We start from the raw sequence: 14,062 nt of genomic DNA, 5'->3' as shown, positions 1-14,062 counted from the left end.
CCACTGAGCCATCCTGCTGGCTCTGACCTCTACTTTCTTTGGCCTTTTTGCCATCGGCTTTCCTTGGTGCTTTTCTAGTGGGCAGAGAACAACAATGTTGCTGACAGTTTCAGGAAACCACAACCTAAAGTTCCTCACAGTCTAGAAAAGAATGTCTGTTTTTGATACATTGTTTCCCTATGTAGGGTAGGCTTGCCTTGAACTCGGGACGTTTCTGCCACAGCCGAGATTATAGTCTCTGGGATGTATTCTCATTGGCTTTGTCTGCAAGGATCATGTAACCCACACCACATCTCTGACACTTAGATTGCCCAGGTTTGAGACACATCTGGATGGGGGGTGGGGAAGATGTGTTCTTGGAGAAGAACAAGACTGCTAAGGCTTTCCAGACATAGAATAGCAGTTGCCATGGTTCTGGGAACATCAACATTTAAGAAGATAGGAGGAGGAAAGAGACACAAAGTTGATATGTCAAAGTAGATCAACAGCTTTTCAGAAGCCAAAATCTGTTTGCGGCTGGTATCTGTTCCTCTACCCCTCCCCACTATCTAGTACCCTGTCTTAACATGTCTGTAATCAACAAGTGTGTGTGTGGAGAAAAATCCCAGACGCCACACTCGACAAGCAGGGGATACTTGTCAAAAAAGAAAAATGACAAAGACTAACACACCCAGAAATCTGATTTGGGCACTATACAAAAGCATTTTTTTTCCCCAGTATTTGGCCACCATGAACACAGATATTAATAGATTCTCTAAAAAGAGCCAATCTTTTCAGGTTTTGGATGGTGCTGTCATATCAGTTTGAACCCAAATCGTTCCAGATGAGGATGACATTTGAGGAGTGTCTTGAAGAAACTGAGTAGTGATACAAAGAGGCTCGCCGTAATTTCATGCTGCATTTGAAAGCCTGCAGGGGAGACACCTTAATTGCTACGGATGCCAGATAGGAAGAAGAGTGCTAATCAAACCTTATTAATCGACGACATACTCCCAGCTTTCAGGAACAGATGCTAAGGGGGAATGAAACCGTGTAAGCCACAGGTACCTAGCAACACCCCCTCAGGTAACTAACAATTGTTTTTCTTAACATGTACCTTTTCTGTCCACTAGGGGGAACACAAGCATATGTCGAAGCGTGGCTTTTTCTATGCCTGACTCTCTATGCCCATGAAAACTTACCTGTAGATTCCTAAGTCTTCTAGCCTAAAATGGCCCAAAGATCTGACCAGATGTCATATTCTTCAAACAAATAGAGTATATCATTCAAAATATGTTAAGAAAATGCATTGCTTAAATTCTCAATAGACTCAGAACCATCTTAGTGAAAAATTTTCTTGTAAACAGAAGTTTCTAGCCAGGGAGGCAAAGGGGAGGGGGTAATTATTTGTCAGAATCTTTGCTTATTAAAAAAATAGAAAAATGCTGAATCTGTGCCCTTTCCATTTTAAAAAGCTTAATTTTAAATACCTGTTAGACACTAGTATGATCTTTACGCTCAGCGGAGTTCTTAAAGTATTATTGGCACTCAGTTGATAATTATTATAATTATTATAAGTCTGTCTAACATAATTACAGTATAAGGCTCTTCCCTCTTCAACACAAAGCCACTTTCAAACAAAGTTTGAGAGGCTATGTAAATGAACAAATAACTGAAATGCCACACTTAGCTTCGCACTCAGTAGCTGCCCTTCCTTCCTCTCGGTTCTATTTTTTTTTTTTTTTTTGTGGCAGGGTACTGCATTTTTCCTTTTTATAGTCTCTGTCGAGAATGTCAACCCATGAATTGGTAAGTGTGGATTGTGCATATGCCAAGTCAATGTGTTTGGAGCTGTGGATTCCTCAAAGACTGACACCCACCCCTGCAGTTTCCTGCTTTTGCAGAAACATTCCGACAACATCTACTCAACGCTGACCCTGTGTAAGGCCCTGTACGCTGCATAGGATGGGACAGCATTCTCCTGGCTATAACCTCAGCCCTATCATATGCTGGGCATCAGTAGATCCCAGAGGGTTTCTTGCTAAGGGCATAAGCAAGTAAACGAAAGGTTTGAGATGTGTAAGTTTTGGGGGCACAAAGGTCTTTATGCTCACAGATTGCTAGGGAACCTTAGAATGCTAAGCATGCAGGGACCTCTCCTCGACAGAGGAGATAAAATACCTGTTTTCACTGTCTAGAAAGCTGGGAGGGAATATCGTTGAAGACCCAGTGACTTTTTGCTATCTGGAGCAGCAGATCTCTGTAGATGGGTCTACCTCTATAGAGGTAAACCTCACTCAAATCCCCCACAATGTTTATTCCAGACTCTCCCTCCCTAGCTCGCAGATAATAGAACCCTTCCTTAGTGGAGGGATGTCCCGTGTACTGTATAGTCTGCTGACTCTCTGTGTGTTATCTGAGTCAGAGACCACACTAGATTCTAGGCCTTTTGGTTATAGAACCCACCCTTGTGGTCACATGTACTTTATAAACCAGTTTCTAAAGGCTCACACCTAAAGCTTTATTCTGCACCTGGAATCGGAATGATTGTTGCCTGGAAACCTGGAATGGAAATGATTGTTGCCTGGAAACTTTTTCCCAAATTGTACTGTTTTAAACACACTGACAATGGACCACCTGGTGCCAGACTCTCCAAGTTTGATCCGGGGTGATGAAATTGATCCGAACCAAGTTTTTATTCTCACCTCTTCGTGGATCACAGCCTTCATTGACACCTGCAGGTCCCCACCCACCATGAAAGGAACTGTAGAGAAATACTAAGATGTTATCCCTGAAGAATGAACAGTTATATGAAAGAACACTTGGCCTAATATCTACTTATCAATTCTCTTATCCATCTATCTATCTATCCATCCATCCATCCATCCATCCATCCATCCATCCATCTCTACATCTATATATTCATCAATTAATCTATCCATTCATCCAGCTGTCCATCCATCCATCTATCCATCTATACATACATACATGCATACATACATATTTACCCATCCACTCATTCTCCAGAGCCTTAAACATGCTAAGCACATATTCTCCCACTGAACTAGATCCTCAGCTCTATGGACATTTTCTTAAAGGAGCTGAGAGTCTACGAGAGAGCTTTGATATCATTTAAAGGCTCACACAAAACAAATGGCAGACAAACAGGAGTTTACAAAGTAAGGAACAAGGGAGGTAAAATTACCAAAAACATGAAGACCTAGCATCAGGAAAGGGCCCAGCTTGCTCAAGAAACATGGCCAATCCTGCAGAAACCAGTTCCTGTCACATCCCTCACTCTGGTCTAAGAGCCCTTAAGCTAAGTATGACAGTCCCTGAGTACATAGTTGATATGTTCAACACTGTCTAGGGTAAGAGCCAAATGATGAGCCTGTATGTGCTGGGTAAGGCGGAAGCTGGAGGAGCCAAGCTGGGCCTGTTCATGGGTCAGGTATAATCACGCTCTTGGGCTTCGCACTCTGAGGCCATGGGAATACCCTGCCCCTTCTGCCACAGGCTGGTTTAATCTGGTTAGTTTGTTTCATGACAAGGAAAGAAACCCAGGGAAGGGTTGGCTTGAGGGTCAAGACTATTTGTTTAATGCCTGCTTTCTTGGGGCCCCTCATCCATGCTGGTACTAAGTATGTGTCTTCCTAAAGGCATGTGTGCTCTCACCTCTGGGTTTTTAAAGAGACCAGGTACGTGTGTTTTTTATCATCTAGATTGTGTGCCTTTGGTTTTACTTAGGCTCTGTCACACATACAAACGGAAACGTCTTTGAACCCCTTTATCAAGTGATCTTGTGATCCTAATATGGCTGATATCAGTGTCTCTCCTTAGAGGCTGAAGTCTGACTGCACTGATGAGACCTTCTTCCTGTTCCAATGCAAAACTTTTCCTGAGAAGACGCTATACATATGTCTACTAACCCCAGAAAGGCAGCCCACAGCAGACCCAAGTACAGATACCACCAAAGTCATGAAAGCCCGACTTGCTGAGGCAGTGAGTGTTGTGGTAGTTCTTTAATCGACTCTAAACCACCTGTGGCTGCACGTGTGCTTCTTGCTATCACACATGAAGGGCACTCACAGCTTTTTCCTTTAATATGCCTTAAACTTGCAATGACTGGGCACTTACAAATCTCCCTGGACCTAACACACGTTCCTAAAACCCATATTCCATCTTAGCCACCATGGATCCAGGCCTGCAGCCTTCCTGGGCCACAATCCCCAACTCTCACATGTTAGCTCTCTCTGTCCTGCACTTCTCAGGTTGGGACCTTCTCCTTCCCCAGCAATGGTGAATCTCTTCCTTCTTCCTGTGGTTCCCTTGCCTGGGAGATCTAAAGTCCTGCTTTCGTCTCCCTGCCCAGCTATTGGCCACCAGCAACTTTATTTACCAGTTAGAGCTGGCTGGGGGGTAGGAACATGTTAATTCCCATGTAATTTGAGAACTCAATTAACATAAGCAATAAACCAAATCTACAAGAAGTAAGTTTTATTGGGGTTACTTATGGGAATACAGGGAAAGAGGGGTCACTTACAGGAGCAGAAATGACCCAAAGACAGCTGCATCACCAAAGCCCACTCCCAGGACTGGTGACAGGTCACAAAGCTGGGAACCTGGAGCACACTGCACAGCCTGCACACAGCTCAACAGGTTAGAGAGTGTCCTTTCCAGGTGCCTTAGGTGGTGTACACCTCTTCCAGGCAGCCTGGGTGATTTATGCTTCTTCCAAGCAGCTGTCTGGTCTCAGAGTCTGCAGCTTGGCTTATTTGAGAGTCTTCTTTGCAGCTCATCTCTCCTTCTCTAACTGGGTCTCTCGGCTTTTATTACTTTTCCTGGTGGGACCCGCCCACCGGTGAATCTAGTCAGTTTCAGGGACTTCCTGAAGATACCTTGAGTTGTTTAGCTTCCTGCTTGAGATTCCCTGCAGGATGAGGCATTTCACTCTTACGGGAAATAAGAACAACAAAAATTCCCCCAAAAGAAAACGAGTCCCACATGAAGGTACAGAGAAGGTAAAGTGTAGAAAGACTTAGATGCCTGCAAAGAAACCAGTCCTGCTTACAGCACAACTAAGAGTTAGGAAGATTTGGGTTGTTTATGCCAGCCAGTCTGTGGGACTTCACTATAGAAATCATAGGAAATTAATACAGTGACCTAACATAGCACTGGGGCCTCAGCCTCAAATAACAATAATAGTAACAGTGTCACTATTTACTAAGCAGATCATGTGAGCCAAGCATTGGGTTACACACATTCTCCCCCACCCTAGTATTATCTCATTTAATATTCATGCACCCTCTGTGAGTCATGACTTCCCCCCCCCCAGTCTTCTATGAGGATGCTGAGGCTCACACAGCCCAAGGCTACCTAACTACACAACTACTAACTGGAGGCATAGGGTCTGGAATTGAGGCCTGACTAGGGCCATTATATCCTGATACAAAGAAAATGGCTTCTCTTCCTTTGGACACAGACAGCCCCTGTGTCAGAGGGCAGGGACTAGTGAGCACAGGGCTGGTTGGCTTTCAGTCCCTCTTTCCTCTTTGGGCAAGCCTCCACCTTGCAGTGACCTGCTCTGTAGCACAGGTGCTCAATTGTACATTGGACCAGCTAGGAGTTGAGGCAGCCGGGGTAGCACCAGGAGGTAGGAATCCGTGGGCACACAGGGATCATGAGTGTGGGGTGTAGACCCCACCTACACGCAGTTGAGAAGGAGGCACAGAGGCTCCTGATGGTCTTTAGGAGAACCATTAGGCTTTCCTTCAGCCCTGTTCTGCTCACTGGCCCCAGCACACCCCAATACCTCCCGTCTTTCAGTCAGCAAGAAATCTAGTTTGCAGGATCACGGGCTAGGATGACCTACTGCCCTTTTTACCACCGTCCTTGCCATCCCTACCATTACCACCAAACCAAAAAGCCCAAGAAATGCCTCTCCGGCTATTTTATTTGACTCCAACGCTAAGCGTCTATGCCTTTCTTCACAATTAGAGCTCCATTTTGCTCTAAAGTTTGCAGCTTTCATGATGAGGGAAAAGGGACCTTTGACACCGTAAATATTTAATCACCCTCGAGATGTCCAATAGATGATGAAATGGATGTTACAGATTGGCTGGCTCTGAGGAGCGAAGTACAGAAGCCATAGCAGTGGGGCAGGGGGTGGGGTGCGGTCAGGGGGTAACCTTCTAAAACATGCCATCTTTAGAGCTGAAAGGAGCACCCATTCCTATTACCCAAGTGTGGCTGGAGCTATGGAGGAAGCGAGAGACTCCAACTTATCTCTAAATATTGGATGGGGTGAACTAAGACGAGGTCTGGAGGTGAAGAAGTCTGGCGATCTCCTCTTAATTCTGTTTTGGTAACCATGAATAGACATGACATTTCTAGACTATATAGGGGTGACTGCTGGAGTTCAGACTTGGGGGAGAAAATGTCTAAAGAAGAAACAAAAAAAAAGCTGTCTGTTCGGTTTTGTGTCTTGTTTGAAAATACACTTCAAACATTCAACAGTATTTCAGAGATCATAACTGCCTGTGCCCCCACCACCTCCTGAGCCCTTGGTCCCCGGTAGTCCAGATTCACTTTTAAGTACTTTTAGTTTTATGTTTTAACTGGAAAAAAAAATCTTGCCCAGTAGGGTTTCCATTTGTTTCTATCAATGGGCTGAATTTAGTTTAGGAAAGGCGGTGGAGAAAGAATGAAATGTACCTTTTCCCCCTTGCCAGATTTGGATGCACCAACCATTTGGAAATAAAAGATATGTACTTTGCCACATGTCCCTGTTGAAGGGCCATCTCATATCTCTTCTGGATCCTTCTTTGAGGTAAGTTGAGTTGATGGTTATATTCTGGCAGGAAGCAAGTGATAAGAGCGGAAGCTTTAAAGAGGCGGGGCAATGGCAAAGGTATGGCCGTGGTAAAGGGGGCAAACCAAAGCCAGCGTCAGTCAATAGGAGGTGCTACATGCCACGGGTACAAGGAGCAGGGTGAGGGGTACCAAGTAAACCAGGGCACTGAGAGAGGACACCCTGTGTGGAACCAGTGACCTTTTAGAGGATATGATCACAGCTAGTACACAGATTATCAGGTAGGGATCTGGAGACTAAGTTCCCCAGCTTCACTCTACCTCTCCACTCCGGGGGTCTCCCACAAGGCCGGCCTCCCATTGGCTGAATCCAACCAGAAACCAAAAGGTAAGGACTATATCCATAGATGCAGACTTCCAGTATCAAACGGGATGGTGGGGAGAAGGAAGCAGAGATGATAGGGAGAACTGAAGCCTGTGCAGCAGCACAGATGGGCAAGAAGAAATACGTAGAAAGAATTGGAGAAGGGAGAGGTTGATTAAGTTCCGGGGGTATCCTGACTGAACTTATGGTGCTGTATACAGGAAACGGGCACAGCTTGCCCCCCTTCTTTCGTGTTAAGTCACATTTTAGTAAAAGATTTTTGACAAGACAAAAAGAAGCCAAGCATGATTGCATGTGCCTGTAATCCTAACACTAGAGAGGTTAAGGGAGAAGAATTTCTACCTCGAGGCCAGCCTAGGCTATACAGCAAGATGCTATCTTAAAAAGCAGGGAGCAGGGGGATTGAAAAGATGACTGGTCTTGCAGAAGACCACGATTTGGTTCCCAAGGCCTACACGGTGGCTCACAAATGCCTGTCACTCTACTTCCCAGGGATTCAGTGCCCTCTGCTGGCTTCTGCAGGCACTAGGCATACACACAGTAAATGATATACACACAAGCAGATAATTATAGATATAAAATGCAATATTTTTTTTAAAGGACTGGGAGATGTCTCAGTCAGGAAAGTGCTTGCTATACAAGCTTGGGGGCCTGAGTTTGGCTCCCCAGCACCCATGCAAATACTGGCTGTGATGGTGTATGTCTGTAACCCCTCGACGAGTGGGATGGGAAACACATGAATCCCTCGGGCTCACTGATCAGCTGGTCCAGCAGGATCAGTGGGCTTCCGATTCTGTGAGGGACCATGCCTCAAAAGATAAAAGTGGAGAGCTGTCTGAGGAAGACACCAATGTTGACCTCTGACCTTCATTTGCATGCACACACGTGCACATCCAACGCTCCCCCACATACACATTAAAAACGGGGGGGGGGTGTCAAAAGGAGCAGAAGAGCAAGAAAAGTGTTCAGCCTTTACATTTGGGATTCGGTGCACAAGACCCTTAGTGTTGGGAATGCAAGTGGAACCACCATGTCCCCAGTATTTCCCCAGTGTGGATGAGGACAAGAAATGCTTCCCCGCTCTTCCCCAGAACCACATGGGCAGCCACCGCCCATACTCAGAACCGATTCCAATTGCTTCCTCCCAGGCTCCTTAGCAATATTTTGTAGCGAGGGCAGGGACCATGGACTCAGCAGCGTGAGCTCTGCAGAGAGCGCCAGATTGCTCGCCACGAAGTCCAGCCACTTCATTGTCAGCCGCGAGAATCTCCCCACCAGAATCTGGAGGAAGCGGAAGCACAAGTGACTGTGGAGATATCTGCCTGTTAATCTTATCTTCTGCTATTCAGTTTAAGAGTTTGAGTTATTATTAATATGAAGGTCTGCTTTATGGCAGCTCTTCTCGTTGAATGAGGATGTGCCAAGCTGCCAGCCCGTTATCCAGGGACTCAGGGGCCTAGGATTACACTAACAGCAAGTCTCTGAGACACGATGGCAGAGAAGAGACATGAAAGGATGTTTTTTTTTTTTCTAAGAGGGATCAGTATTTTGTGTTTACCCTCAATAATCTTTTCGTGCTTCATTTCAAAGGAACAATAAGAAAAATACAAGCAAGGATAGCCACACATTTCAAAACTAAATCTTTATTTATAAAAATTAATTTCAATTTAAAATTAATTTAAATTAATTTAACCAATTAATTTAATTAACTTAAAATTAAATAAATTCAATTTTAATTTCAAGAGACCACCCAAGTTGCAGAAGTGTCCCAAAGCTGAAGATGTAATTAGCTGACGAGTTGCCTACTTCCTGCAGATTCTAGAAAACTCTATGGTCGCTGATGACTTAACTGTATTTTGCTGTCAATCAAGGGCAGCCTCAGATTCTTCACCATAAGCATAGCGAGTGTTTGAAGAAACTTCACGTTACTGAATATGAGCCCTCGTTTGCTTTCTAATGCTGTGATAAACACCGTGACAAAAGGCAACCCGGGGAGGACAGGGTTAATTTCATCATATAGCTTACATACATCATGAGGAGGAGTGAGGTCAGGACCTGAAGCACAGACCATAGAGGAACAACGCTTACTGGATTGCTCTCCACGGCTTGCTCATACAACTCAGGACCCTTTGCCCAAGAGTGGCAGCACCTGCAGTGGGCTGGACCTTTCTACATCAGTCCTTAAATCAGGAAAATACCCTGCAGATGTGCCTACAGACCAGTCTGATGGAGGCAAGTTCTCCATTGACATTCTGTCTTCCCAGATGATGCTAGTTTGTATCAAGTTGACAAAATCTTAACCAGCTCAGCACACTGCTTCTGTAACAAAGCACCGAGTACCAGGGTAATAATGCCTTGAACTCTACAGCCTCTGAAAAGATTTGGCATTTGTCACCCTTTCCATAGGCCCTTATAATAGTGAAGGCCCGTATATGGCTTAAAAGTGGAGATCAATGCTGGGAATCTAAGCGAAGACTAGTCTACTGTTCTGTTCTTTTGTCTGTAAGTGTTACTCTTTTGGGAAGCCATATGTAATGTAACTCTGCTGAGTCCTGACAGAGAAAGCTGACAACTGAAATGTTGGAGGTGAGCCCATCACACTACCAAGCCTTCTTACGGGAACTAACAGCTGGGTACTGTCACCAAGCATGGAAGGCTACTCTCCATCCATCCATCCATCCATCCATCCATCCATCCAAGGCCATGTTGAGTGACAGACAGGACCGGGTCTTGCACTCCTCAGTCACACCTTGAGAACTCATTCAAGGGTCTATAGCACATGAGCTTGGCTACCCATGACCGATGGTCTTTGTCTGTGGATCATGGAACACTGAGAAGGATAAAGACAAGAATGTTGGGGGAGGAAGGGCAGGCCCACCCTGACCAGCTTAGTCACCTTAGTCAGCTCAACTCCGACAATCAAAGAAGTGACAGACATCACAGCCAGATCCCTCAGCCATGTCTGGTGACTGCACTGAATTCGACTAACTTTTCCTATTGGCTGAACTCTGGGCAACTCATCCCTCAGCATCACCTGGAACTATAAAACAGTACTTCCTCTAATGTACTCTCAACCATCTGCTAATCCGCAGACCAGGAAGGAAGCTGGCTCAATTCATTTTCCTGTCAGTCACCAAAAGGGGCCAGACACTTTGATAAGGACCACATAGATATGAGCAGAGTTGTGGAGAGGAAAAGTGGCCTGTCTGAAATCCAAGATGGCCAAACCAAATGTGTTCTGTATGGACTTGCTCCTCTGTGCAGGGTGTTTGCAGCTACATAGAAAGAGTGGGTAAAGAATCTGTTGATCACCAGAACTAACATTCTCAGTCGCTTCTGGTTCCCATCAACCCCACCAGCCCTTTAAACCATGGTCAGTTAAAAAGAAGAAGAAAGAAAAACAGAAAAGTGAAATGTGAATGATAACCATCTTGTGACTGTGACCAATTGCCTACTGAACAGCTCTTCATATCCCAAGTCTCAGCAGGAAACCACAGAATTTATAAAGCCCTGTCCAGCAGAAATGGGTCTGATTGCAGATGCCTTGGATAACCCAGATTGCCTCCAGTGCCTGAGGGTGTGGATATTTTCTCATTACGAAGACTTTTCCAGCTAGCAAAGGCTATGCGTACAACTGCTCAGAACCCGTCTGAACTGCCCGTTTCCGTGGTAGCAGGTCTGTCTGGAGGATGGATCTGTACCACCTTCTTTTGTTTGGTTTTTAGCCATTTGTGTTACAAGAAGTTCCGAACTGTGCCATAAGGGACACCCAACAAGATGGATGGGCTAGGCCGGTTGGCGAGAGAAGCTTTGCAGTAGATGAGCTAGCTGTATAACCTCTGCCAGATGGGTGTGTCTAAGAGAAAGCCTTTAAAGAAATACGGACCCCGTGCCTAAATATTTATTTAGAGCTGTTCATATTTCCCACACTTTTCAAATGTGAATGTGTGTCCTGAAGGTGGAGCTTTAGTACACGAGAAAATTGGGAAGGGGCAAAGGCATCTGCTCAAAATGGGGTAGGATCAGCAAAGAACCTGTTTCCAGGTTTCTTAATCGCCTACATTTTTCATGCCAAAAAGTTAGCATGGATTTCGGTCTCTTCCACTTACAGTAGTCTGCACACAATTAAACAGGAGGAGAGAGAAAGCCTGCTTAGATCTCAGCAAACTAAGGAGATGCAGAGACCATGCAAACCCTTTCCACGACTTGCTGATAATTTTTGTAGGGTGTTGTTTCTTCTTTTTTTTTGAAATGCAGCAGCAAAGGATTGAGTGGTGACCAATGTGACATGCCATGGAGTCTGTTTAATCCAAATAGCTTCCAGGAGGGTCTGTGACTGACTGTAGCAACTCTGTGGGGTTTGGGGAAATGGCTCAGTTACCATCGAAGTAAGACTATCTCCAAAATGGGATTGAATGCTGCTTCTCGGCCTATAATGGCACCACAGTCCATTGGTGACTCAGCCACAGTGACTATAGGGAGACTCATGTGTGCCCTACTATGTTGGAGAGGGGTCACTGCACTCTGGGAGAGAGTTATCTTGTTATTGTTTTTTTTTTCTGATTTTAGCAACGCAAAAATTCTTAAAATATTCCAAGTGGTGGAGAATGGGGGTGGGGAGGGGATTTTTAAAAGCAAGTAAGCCATTTGATTTGCTTCACTTAAGAGGTCCATGTTAACATCAACCTAGGTCTACATTCCCCGTTCCTTTTCTCTCTCTGCTACTTTCTGTCACTACAGAAGAGGTGATCTCCATCTAACATCTGAGAGCGTTGGCACTGCCCATCGGCAAACAGAATCGACAATAGCCAGTCCCCAAAGAGAAGGTTGCACGTGGAAGGATGGCCATGGATCCCAGCTTTTAAAAGCCACTGCTGAAGGATTCGGGTGTGTGTGTGTGTGTGTGTGTGTGTGTGTGTGTACACAGCAGAGAGAATGGAAGTCAAGGCTTGCCTCTAACTCTCTATCACTGAGCCATACCCGCCCCTAGTATTTCAGCTGCATATCTAGATTCGATTCTCAAGCTTCTTGCCCACTTCCTTCTCCTCCCTTCTGCCTGTCCAAGCTCCCCTCTCAGCAGCGCGGGGTGGGGGGAGCGTTTGGGGGGGCAGATCTAAGGAGTTCTGTAGAAGTGTAAAACCTACAGCAGGTGACTGGCTCTGTAAGACTTGCCTTGTGAGGAAGCCCATTCAGAGCATGCCCCCTTTAAAAAAAAAGAGTCCTATCCAGAGCTGGGCTGGCTTGGAGGAAAGAAGGGAAGAACACACTGCAACCAGTTGCAGTCCATGGTGCGGAAAAGATCTAGGAAGGAATGCACAGCATTTCTTAAGGACCCATGAGGTCCTCCATTCGCCACAGAGTTGGAGGTACCAAAGCTTGCCTCTGGGAAGCCCACTTCTGAGAAAGCGTGAGGCTGCCTGCTCCCCAGAGCACAGTGATTTTCTGTGCCAGAAATTCTCGGTGGCTTGGGGGTGGGGGGACAACCCAGCTGACAGTTGCTACCTGGATGAAGTGGGAAACATGGCAGAGGGAGACCCTCTGGAAACACGAGAGCACCAGCCTCTTGTGATGGGAGCCCTGGCTGCTGAGCCCAACGTCTTTTGTCTTTATTTTCTGGGGAGTGTTTTAGTGGCCACAGGTGGCACTGGACTAGCAAGAAGCCTGTAAGAGGTGTGAGATGCGGATTCGAATCTCTGCAGTGCTATTTGCTAATATTTGTACCCTGGCGGGTTCCATAGCTTCTCCAAGACCTTTCTGAAAAGCTGAATAGGGATGGTAAAAGTCACTAATCAATACCGTTGTCCTGAGCTTTAAGTGAATCAAATTCGACATGGTGCCTTTAGAACTACGCCCCGAACACAGCAAGTTCTCAATAAACGTTAGCTTTTGTCATTAGGGTTAGATAGTGAGCAGAACTTTCTAAGTGCTAGATCTGAGAGCCTGGGACTCCGTTGCCAAGGGAGACTAGGGAGCCTTTTCAAATATGAGAGCTCTGGCCCGAGGGATTGTCCACAACAAGCGTGTGGCGCCTTTCTCCCACCTCACTCTGACCCAGGGAAACCCACCCCCTGTCACAGGGGCGTCTTGGTCCCCCTCAGCCGCCTCCCGCTTGGCCCCAGTTTCTGGGCGCATCTCTGAGGCCTCCCTCCCGCCGCTCCACACCTGTCAGCCGCCCTGGCAGCCTCCCAGGGGCTCGAGCCCTGGGCCTCCTCTGCAACCCGTTCGACCCTGGGTCCTGGCTCCGCAAGCCTCGGGTTTGCCCGGAGCTGCTCTCGTAAACAAAACACGGGCGTTGGAGCAGCCCTGCGGGCTGGAGAGCGCGGGAGCCAGCTCGGTGCGCGGTTCCGGTGTCGGGGGAACCCGGGACGAGCAAGGGGCGATGGTGGCAGCCTCGGCGGCTGCGGCAGGCAGCTCAGCTTTGTTATGAATAGATGAAAGAGGCCACCTACACAGTAACCCAAATTACGAGACCTCCCTCCTCCCGATCTCACCGAATCAAGAAGGGAGGGGAGATGGGCGTGGAGGGAGGGCGGGCGAGAGGCGGAGGGCGGAGGAGGAAGAGGATGAGGAAGGGGCCAGTTGCATCCCACTTTCACAATGGGAAAGTGAAACGCACAAGCGCACCCAACCTCTCCAGCCCTCCCCGCCCGCCTCGCTCCCCTCCGCCCGTCCCCTCCCTTCCCCTCCGCGCCTCCCCGCGAGCGCCCGCGCCGCACAGAGGAACTCTCCGGCGAAGGCGGACGAGGAGGAAGCGTCTCCGGAGCGCGCAGGGCTTGCCGCCGCCGCCGCCGCCGCCGCCGCCGCCGCACAGGCTGCCGGAGCGAGCCCGCCGCGCGCCGTCCTCCCTGCACTCCTTCCCGGCCGAGCCGCGGGGATGGGGCGGCCGCG

General features: G+C 47.1%; 1 long non-coding RNA gene across 1 annotated transcript; it reads left to right on the top strand.

Annotated features, from left to right (window-relative positions):
* Positions 1–5,557: 5,557 nt before the first annotated feature.
* LOC114634502 lies at positions 5,558–11,986 on the top strand. Its single transcript, XR_003713333.1, has 3 exons — positions 5,558–5,632; positions 6,711–6,808; positions 11,915–11,986. It is a non-coding gene; the product is annotated as an uncharacterized LOC114634502 (long non-coding RNA).
* The last annotated feature ends 2,076 nt before the right edge of the window (positions 11,987–14,062 follow it).

The sequence above is a fragment of the Grammomys surdaster genome, unplaced genomic scaffold (assembly GCF_004785775.1).
Source record: "Grammomys surdaster isolate TR1022 unplaced genomic scaffold, NIH_TR_1.0 958, whole genome shotgun sequence".
NCBI lineage: Eukaryota > Metazoa > Chordata > Mammalia > Rodentia > Muridae > Grammomys > Grammomys surdaster.
Note: the sequence above shows the minus strand (reverse complement) of the source record. Positions and strands in the feature narration are given on the sequence as shown.